General features: G+C 36.6%; 1 long non-coding RNA gene across 2 annotated transcripts; it reads right to left on the bottom strand.

The window, feature by feature from the left end:
- Window positions 1-831: 831 nt before the first annotated feature.
- Window positions 832-2,534, bottom strand: LOC129633081 (uncharacterized). Of its 2 annotated transcripts, XR_008704871.1 has the most exons (4): window positions 2,520-2,534; window positions 2,106-2,201; window positions 1,853-1,984; window positions 832-1,760 (listed from the first exon to the last, which is right to left on the bottom strand). It is a non-coding gene; the product is annotated as an uncharacterized LOC129633081 (long non-coding RNA). The 2 variants fall into 2 exon arrangements; XR_008704870.1 differs by lacking the exon at window positions 2,520-2,534 and having other exon boundaries at window positions 2,106-2,233.
- Window positions 2,535-10,384: the final 7,850 nt, after the last annotated feature.

The raw sequence follows: 10,384 nt of genomic DNA on the forward strand, positions 1-10,384 counted from the left end.
GGTGGCTCAGTGGTAAAGTATCCACCTGACAATGCAGGAGCCAGGGGTTTCAATCCCTGGGCTGGGAAGATCCCCTGGAGGGAAAAATGGCAATCTACTCCAGTATTCTTACCTGAAAAAAAAAAAAAAAAAAAAAAAAAAAACATAAAAACATACATAAAAGATCACAAAAGAGTCAGACACAGCCGAGTATGGATGTGCAGTATGCAACAAGGGATAAGTCTGAATATGTGATATATTCTTCATATCAACATTTAGGGGAAAATACAAATCAAACTGAAAGAAAATGTGAGGAACTAAATAAGGGCAACAGCAGCATATTAAAGAACTAGTATATAGTGGAGAAAGAAAATAAGTGGATATTAGGAACAGTTTTACCCCACAGAAAAATCAGATTAAATAGAACGAATTTTTCAAAAGCACAACTAAGTATGACTCAATGAATAAAGATTATAGACTTTGTCTGGTTCACAGTAATTGTTAAAACTCACTCACACCCCATAAAACCTATACTACTTTATATCTTCTCTTTTGTAACATTTGAAAAATTTAATGCATAAATAACACCAAAATTGCATAAACTCTTAATAGGAATAAAGGAAATGTTACCATGCCTTTTATGATTCCAGAGTAGCCCACATTAATACAAACCACTAACAAAGACAGCACCAGAAAGTTATCTCCTGAATATAGATGCAAAATATATATATATGTATGTATGTGTGTATATATATATATATATATATACACACACACACACACATACACATACAGAGAGAGAGAGAGAGAGGACAAATCCAACAATACATAAAAAGATAAATCAAAAGTAAGTTGTTTTTATACCAAGAATGTTTATTAGAAGAATATTCAAAACTCAATCAATGTAACATGATAGAAGTAGAAAAATCATTATAAAAGTCAGCATCTTACCTTGTTGTGTTATAGTAAAAATGTTCAGAGTCAAAGACAATGAAATTTTGAAATAAGCAAAGTTACTCATAACATACAAAAAACCCAGTGCAATTAAAGACTGACTATTCAACAAAACAATTGAGTTTAGAGGGCAATGCAAAGACAGAGCCAAGGGCTTAAAACATTAGTCAACCAAGAATCTTATAAACAGCTAAACTGTCTTTCAAAATTGAAAGCAATAAGATTCCAATTTCAACCCTGGCTTGGAAGTTCTCAATCCCATTCTTAAAAGAAAAATTCTGAGCAAATTGAGAAAAAATATTTTTCTTGAATCCATCAGAGAAAGGAGAGCACAGACCAAACTGACAGTAAAATCCAGAGAGACAGGCAACCACAAAATATTGCAGATAAAGCTTAACTGGAACAGAAGCTGCTAGAATCATAAACTATTCAGAATACATATATATTAATTTTGACAAATTGCTGGAGTTTGTGTATTAAATAGTGTGAATCTGATGAGATTAGCAGTTTGGGGTGAATCCAGTATTTTTGTGAGTTTCTCCTATAAGAATGCTGCTAAGTCACTTCAGTTGTGTCCGACTCTGTGTGACCCTATAGACGGCAGCCCACCAGGCTCCGCCGTCCCTGGGATTCTCCAGGCAAGAACACTGGAGTGGGTTGCCATTTCCTTCTCCAATGCATGACAGTGAAAAGTGAAAGTGAAGTCGATCAGTCATGTCCGACCCTCAGAGACTCCATGGACTGCAGCCTTCCAGCCTTCCAGCCTCCTCCATCCATGGGATTTTCCAGGCAAGAGTGCTGGAGTGGGGTGCCATTGCCTTCTCTGCCTATAAGAATACCATAAGGTTATAAATTTAAACAAATCAAGACACAAGAAAAAAGGCACCTCATATATCTAGCAGGAAGAGAGGAAGATAACCATTGTGAAATATGTTGGGTGTCTTCTCCATAACAAAGGCCTACTTTCCAGAAAAACAGACTTCCAGAGCCTTAGTTCCCTGGTAGAAGGGTATTTCTCTGATTCCAGCTTGTCCTGGCCTTCCTTTCTCACCTACAGAAGAAGAGACGATAAAGAAATACTGTGAAGGTTGTAGTTCAGAGGCACAGGCTCACTAAAATGCTGAAACTTAATCATAATATCACAGAAGGTTGTTTCCTCTCCTGCTACTTACCACTGTACCACCAGGGCTCCACAAAGGAGAAGAGTTGAAAGAGTTGCACGGTTCAGTCTTTATTGAAGAGGCTGTCTTGGGGAAAACAAGGTACACCTGGGAAGGCAAGAAAGCACACACCTGAGAAGGTGAAGCCTTTTGCATTTAAAGTTATAGGAAACGTTAAAAACATCCCAATGTCACCATATTAACATAAAGTCTCATACAAAAGGTTTAATTGCATCAATTTCTATCACCCAGTGTTGTGAATTAAGTTGTATCTCCCAAATAGATGTTGAATTCCTAACGCATGGTAACTGTGAATATGACCTTATTTGAGGTGTAATCAAGTCAATATGACATCATATTGGATTATGGTGATCCCTAATCCAAAGACTAGTGTCTTCATAAAAACAGAGAAATATTGATTCATACAGAAATAATATTGTGTGAGAACGAAGGCAGATATTGGAGAGATACATCTGTAGACCAAGGAATACCAATGGTTTCCGGCAACCTCTGCTGCTGCTGCTAAGTCGCTTCAGTCGTGTCTGACTCTGTGCGACCCCATAGATGGCAGCCCACCAGGCTCCCCCATCCCTGGGATTCTCCAGCCAAGAACACGGGAGTGGGTTGCCATTTCCTTCTCCACTGGCAACATTAAGAAGCTAGAAAAAGACAAAGAAAGATAGTCCCAAAGAGCCTTCAGAGAAAATGGCCATTTCAACTTCTAGATTCCAAAACTATGAAAGAACAAATAATTTTTTTTCTCTTGTTTAAAGCTACTCAGATTGTGGTGCATTATGGAGTACCTAGTATACTAATACAGATTTTTTAATGACAGTGGAGTCCTAGTGAAATAAATAGTTGAAAACTGTGAAGTTAATTTGGAATTGGGTAATCAGCAGAATCTGGAGGTGTCTTAAGGTTCATCATAGAATCAGTCTTAAGTTTATATGGAAAGAAAAAAAAAACACTAAAATAGTGATAATAACAGTGAAAAAAAAGAACAAACAAGACAGAGACTACCCAATATCAAAATTTACTATAAAGCAACAATAATAAGGAGAATGTGGTTTTAGCAAGAAATGGATATCTAAATTAAAGGAGAAGAAAAAAGAGCGCAGAAATAGGTCTATGCAAATATTTTCTACTAATTTTTGTGACTAAGGCACAAAGACAATAGGAAAAAAATAGTCTATTCATAAAATGGTGCTGGAAATATTTGACATCAAAAAGTAAGAAAAAGTTAATCTTGAAAAATAGTTTATAAATCTCAAAAATTACCTCAAGATTAATCTTAAAAATAAAATGCAAAAACATAAAAATTCTAGAATAAAACATAGTAGAAAATCTGGTTCACCTAGGTTTGCAAATAAGCTTTTAGACACAACCCCAAAATCATGATCTATATATTTAAAAATAATAAAAAAAAATTAGACTTTAGTAATTTAAAGCCTTTGACTGTGTGGATCACAATAAACTGTGGAAAATTCTGAAAGAGATGGGAATACCAGACCACCTGACCTGCCTCTTGGGAAATCTGTATGCAGGTCAGGAAGCAACAGTTAGAACTGGACATGGAACAGCAAACTGGTTCCAAATAGGAAAAGGAGTACGTCAAGGCTGTGTATTGTCACCCTGCTTATTTAACTTATATGCAGAGTACATCATGAGAAACGCTGGACTGGAAGAAACACAAGCTGGAATCAAGGTTGCCAGGAGAAACATCAATAACCTCAGATATGCAGATGACACCACCCTTATGGCAGAAAGTGAAGAGGAACTCAAAAGCCTCTAGATGAAAGTGAAAGTGGAGAGTGAAAAAGTTGGCTTAAAGCTCAACATTCAGAAAAGGAAGATCATGGCATCCGGTCCCATCAACTTCATGGGAAATAGATGGGGAAACAGTGGAAACAGTGTCAGACTTTATTTTTGGGGGCTCCAAAATCACTGCAGATGGTGACTGCAGCCATGAAATTAACAGACGCTTACTCCTTGGAAGGAAAGTTATGACCAACCTAGATAGCATATTCAAAAGCAGAGACATTACTTTGCCAACAAAGGTTCGTCTAGTCAAGGCTATGGTTTTTCCTGTGGTCATGTATGGATGTGAGAGTTGGACTGTGAAGAAGGCTGAGCGCCAAAGAATTGATGCTTTTGAACTGTGGTGTTGGAGAAGACTCTTGAGAGTCCCTTGGACTCCAAGGAGATCCAACCAGTCCATTCTGAAGGAGATCAGCCCTGGGATTTCTTTGGAGGGAACGATGCTGAAGCCGAAACTCCAGTACTTTGGCCTCATTATGCGAAGAGCTGACTCATTGGAAAAGACTGTGATGCTGGGAGGGATTGGAGGCAGGAGGAGAAGGGGACGACAGAGGATGAGATGGCTGGATGGCATCACTGACTCGATGGACGTGAGTCTGAGTGAACTCCGGGAGTTAGTGATGGACTGGGAGGCCTGGTGTGTTGTGATTCATGGGTTCGCAAAGAGTAGGACACGACTGAGCAACTGAACTGAACTGAACTGAATTTAAAATATTCTACTCTGTGAAAATCACTATTAAAAGAAAGAAAATCAAGCCTCAGGAAAGACAAATCTTATAAAACCATTATCTGATAAAGAACTTTATCCAAAGCTGTAAACAACTTTTCAATCTCAAGATAAGAAAACAAAACACCCTAATTTAAAAGTCGCAGGAGGGTGGTGTGCCAATAATCTGAACAAACACCTTACATCAAAGAAAATATACATATAAAAAGATACCCAAAATAATTTATCATGGAGGAATTACAAAGTAAGAAAAAGGAGATGCCGTGGTACACCTATTATTGATAGAATATTAGCAATAATAAAAATAAATGAAACTGATATTATGAAATGTTGGCAATAGGGAATTGCATGAAAATTCTGTGCTGTGAGAATGCTAAATTTGTAGCCACTTTAGAACATAGTGTGACAGTTTCTTTTGAAAATAAACAAGTCTTAACCATACTTGGCAGTTGTGCTTCTAGATATCTGCAGAAGTGCTTTGAAAATTTATTTCCACATAAAACCCTGCACATGTTTCTAGCAGTTTTATTTATAATCAAAGCAAGCAAGATATTGCTTTATTAATGAATAAACATGTTAATGATTATTCATTATGTTTATGAATAAACAAACTGAGGCACATCCATAAAATGGGATCTTTTCCGTAATAACAGTAAATGGAATAATAAGCCATGGAAGGTGTGGACAAACCTTAACCATCCACTTCTAAGTAAAAGAAGTTGCTTTAAAAAGGCTACCTGCTTTGTGATGCCAATTATATGTCTTTAGGAAAGGCAAAACTATCAAGAGAGTAAAAGGTTCACAGATTGCCAATGGTTTGTGATTTAAACAGGAATGTTTGAGATTTAAACATAGAATTTTGATGGTAGTGAACTTTGTGTAATGGTTAATATATGACATTTTGAATATGTTTAAATACATAAAACTTTACAGCGCAAAGAGTGAAACTTAATTAACCTGGGTTTTCTTTAAAAAAAAAAAAACAAAACATATTTAGGAAGTTTAAAAATACCAAGTAGAAAATGTCACCAACAAAGCCCACTGGTGTCCCCCAGAAAAATAAGATGAAATCTAGAAGAAATTATAAATGAAAATATAGATGAAATTATACTATACAGTCTAATCTATTCTTTTGTGCTTAATTTAGTTTTCCTAGCTTATAGGGGTCTGTGTGCCAAGGCCTTATACCTAACATGTAAGATTACAGATACCCACACAGAACCACTGGGCCCACCTAGTGCTTCTCATTCCAACTTGGTGGGACTTTGTGCAGAAGGACTGCTCAAGACTATGCAATTCAAGATGGCAACATCGTACTGTGTGGAGAGGTGCTAAAATGAAGTGAATGTCGCTCAATCATGTCTGACTCTTTGCAACCCCATGGACTGTAGCCTGCCAGGCTCCTCTGTCTGTAGAATTCTCCAGGCCAGAATACTGGAGCAGGTTGCCATTTCCTTCTCCAGGGGATCTTCCCAACCCAGGGATCAAATCCAGGACTTCTGCATTGAAGGTGAATTCTTTATCCTCTCAGCCATCTACACTGGGTATTTCAGATTGAAGCAACAGGACTGAGGGAACTCTGCCCCTCCCTCTGCAGAGGAGAGGAAGGGTCACAAAGATCAGCAAAAACTTATAAGGAAATTTTCACAAGCAAGGGCAAATGATCAGTGTAGTCTGACCCGAACAGCATCTCCCTCAGTTAGCCAGACATCAAGATGAGTTTTCAGCTGTTGCTCAGACCTGGGGGAAGTTAAAATTCAGGAACTTGCAGGCAGGAGAGAAGCCTGACATTAGTCAGTTTAGTGAAGACACAATGTTTGATCTTTTGAGGAATGTATTAACATTTTACTGCTAGTTTGCTTTTCCATTGTAAAGCTCCTCTGTGTTTGCCTGCACTTCCTAGAACTTTCTTGTTGAACATACTGTTTTTCATGTGATATCACTAACTCCTATGTTATTGAAAGATTGTACTCTTATGTTTTTTCTATCTCTCTCACATTCTTGCCTATATCTTACATATTTTATTAATTATTACATATTTTCTATTTTTCCATAAAATAAAACAAGCAGTAAAAAACTGAACTATTGTGCATCTTACACATCAATTATGTGTCTCTACTAACCAACTTCTTCCACTAGTTGGTAAAAAGTGGCTGCAACAATTTTTATCACTCATTATTCACCTCACTATAATTTGGACTTCTTCCATTACATTCCCTAAAATATATTTTTCTAAGATCAATAGTGATTTCACTGCAGTCGCTTAGTCATTTCCAAGTAATTGCACCCCCATGGACTGCAGCATGCCAGGCATCCCTGTCCATCACCAACTCTCAGAGCTTGCTCAAAGTCATGTCCACTGAGCCAGTGATATCATCCAACCATCTCATCCTCTGTTATCCTCCTCCCTTCTTGCCTTCAATCTTTCCCAAAATCAGAGTCTTCTTTAATGAGTCAGCTCTTCACATCAGGCAGCCAAAGTACTGGAGCTTCAGTTTCATCATCAGTCCTTCCAATGAATATTCAGGATTGATTTCTTTAGGATTAACTGGTTGGATCTTCTTACAGTCCAAGGGACTCTCAAGAGTCTTCTCCAACACCACAGTTCAAAAGCATCAATTCTTGGTGCTCAGTTTTCTTTATGGTCCAATTCTTACATCCATACATGGCTACTGCAAAAACCATAGCTTTGACTAGATGGACCTTTGTCAGCAAAGTAATGTCACTCCTATTTAACACTATGTCTGGGTTTGTAATAGCTTTTCTTACAAGGAGCAAGCACCTTTTAATTTCATGGCTGCAGTCACCATCTGCAGTGACTTTGGAAAATAGTCTGTCATTATTTCCATTGTTTCCCCATCTATTTGCCATGAACTGATGAGACTAGATGCCATGATCTTCATTTTTTTGAAATTTAAGTTTTAAGCCAGCTTTTTCACTCCCCTTTTTCATGTTCATCAAGAGGCTCTTTAGTTCCTCTTCGCTTCCTGCCATATGGGTGGTGTCATGTGCATATCACAGGTTATTGATATTTCTGCTGACAATCTATTCCAGCTTGTACTTCATTCAATATGGCATTTTTCATGATGTACTATGTATAGAAGTTAAATAAGCACTGTGACAATAGACAGCCTGGCATACTCCTTTCTCAATTTGGAACCAGCCCATTGTTCCCTGTCTGGTTCTAACTGTTGTTTCTTGATGTGCATACAGATTTCCCAGAAGGCAGGGAAGGTGGTCTGGTATTCCCATCTCTTCAAGAATTTTCCACCGTTTGTTGTGATCCCCACAGTCAAAGGCTTTGGCATAGTCAATAAAGCAAAAGTAGATGTTTTTTCTGGAAATCTTTTGTTTTCTCTATGGTCCAACAGATGTTGACAACTTGATATATGATTCCTCTGCCTTTTCTAAATGCAGCTTGAACATCTGGAAGTTCTTGGTTCATGTACTATTGAAGCCTCTCTGGGAGAATTTTGAGCATTACTTTGCTAGCATGTGAGACAAGTGCAAATGTGCAATAGTTTGGACGTTATTTGGCATTGTCTTTCTTTGGGATTGGAATGAAAACTAACCTTTTCCAGTCCTGTGGCTACTGCTGAGTTTTCCACATTTGCTGGCATATTGAGTGCAGGACTTTCACAGCATCGTCTTTCTGGATTTGAAATAGCTCAACAGGAATTCCATAACATCCTCTAGCTTTGTAGTGTTGCTTCCTAAGGCCCACTGACTTCACACTGCAGGATACCTAGCTCTAGGTGAATGATCACACCATTGTGGTTATCTGGGTCATGAACATCGTTTTTGTGTAGTTTTTCTGTGTATTCTTGCCACCTGTTCCTAATATCTTCTGCTTCTGTCAGGCCCATATAATTTCTGTCCTTTATTGTGCTATCTTTGCATGAAATGTTCCCTTGGTATCTCTAATTTTCTTGTCAAGATCTCTAGTCTTTACCATTTTATTGTTTTCCTCTATTTCTTTGCATCGATCACTTAGTAAGGACTTATATGGCTCTAAATCCTATAGTAGTTTATATTGCTGACAATTCTCTTCTTGAAACCCTCACCTTTCTTGGTTTCTTTGATTTCATTTTTTTGTGTGTTTGTTTTTTTTTTTTTAATGTCACTGGCCTCGTCTTCTTGATCTTCATTTTTTCCCCTCTATCCTCTTTGGGTTCTGTCAAATCTTGTTTGTATAACACGAGTCTCCTTATTTCACCTTTTAACACAATAAAAATATTCCTGTCAGTCAATTGTCACATTTATCAGATTTATCTCACATTAATACTTCTATCTATCTATCTATGTATTTATATCCCTTTATGACAACTGTCTTTGAAGTCTCTATTCACCTTAAAAAGAACAACTTAGAAATAAAACCCAAGAACTCTCCTTCCTGTTTTATACTTTATCAAGATTCCTTATTTTAATACATGCCACTCTCATAAACATTTAAACTTTACAACCTAGAAATCAAATTCAACATTTTTTAATATTTTTGGTCATTTTATTACTTAGATACACCTTGAATCTATCAATTTTTCTTCTTTACTCTGATAATTTCCAACTACCATAATTCTTAGTTTGAAATATTGCACAAACCCAATGGGATAATTCATTTTATCCTGATATATACTGAGCTGACCATAACAAAATCATTTCCTATGTGACAAGCAGAGTTCTCTTGTCAAAATTCAGATCTGATTATATTGCCCTCTGCTTAAAGTATCTTAATTACTTTCATTTTTTCTTAAATAAATGTCAAAGTATATCAAAATAGAAAACAAGACTACACGTTCTGACCCTACTTACCTGTCTGCTTACATCTAAACATATTTGCATCTTGATTAAGGTGGTCCAGATGCACTACAGTTATTTTATTTTATTACATTGTTTTACTTTTTAAAGGTCCTTTGTTTGCAGAAGGCCTTTGCCCATGCTCTCTTCTTTCAGTTTAGAACATTCCATTCATTTCTCCATTTGCCATATTAATTTTTATTCTACAATTTCAGTTCTATCACTTATTCGATTATTCTTTGCTAACCTCTCTGCTATAAATTTCTTTACACTGCATTTTCATAACACCAAGGAGCTTTCCATCTAGCACTTGATAAATAACTTCGTTTTGTATTTGTTTGTGTGATTCATTGATAAATATCAGTCCCTTAGTAGATTCTGTGCTAAGGAAACTGTTTTTCTTTTTTCCTTTATTTTATTCCCAGTGTCTCGAACACACCTGATAGATGGATGCTATCCCTTACGTGTTTGTAAAATGGATTAATGAGTGAACAAATAAATAAAACTAGTTCTGTGATTTTAATAAATACATTTTAATATATATATACATACATATATATTTGAGAAAAATAATCTTACTTATATAAATATACATATATATGATAAAATATGATATTTTATAAAAATCATGGAACTTGTTTTATTTCTTCATTTTTTCACTTATTAATCCATTTTACAAATACTTACGGGACACCTCCCATCTATATATAATAGGAGATACAAGTTTGTTTTCTGGGTCAGAAAGATCCCCTCGAGAAGAAAATGGCAACCCTCACTAGTATTCCTGCATGGGAAATCCTATGGACAGAGCAGCCTGGTGGACTACAGTTCATGGATTTGCAAAGAGTTGGAAATAACTTAGTAGCCACCAAAAAACAATAGCTATACACACACACACACACACACACACACGTGTGTTTGTTAGTTGCTCAGTCATGTCCGACTCTGCGAT

The sequence above is a fragment of the Bubalus kerabau genome, chromosome 18, assembly GCF_029407905.1.
Source record: "Bubalus kerabau isolate K-KA32 ecotype Philippines breed swamp buffalo chromosome 18, PCC_UOA_SB_1v2, whole genome shotgun sequence".
NCBI lineage: Eukaryota > Metazoa > Chordata > Mammalia > Artiodactyla > Bovidae > Bubalus > Bubalus kerabau.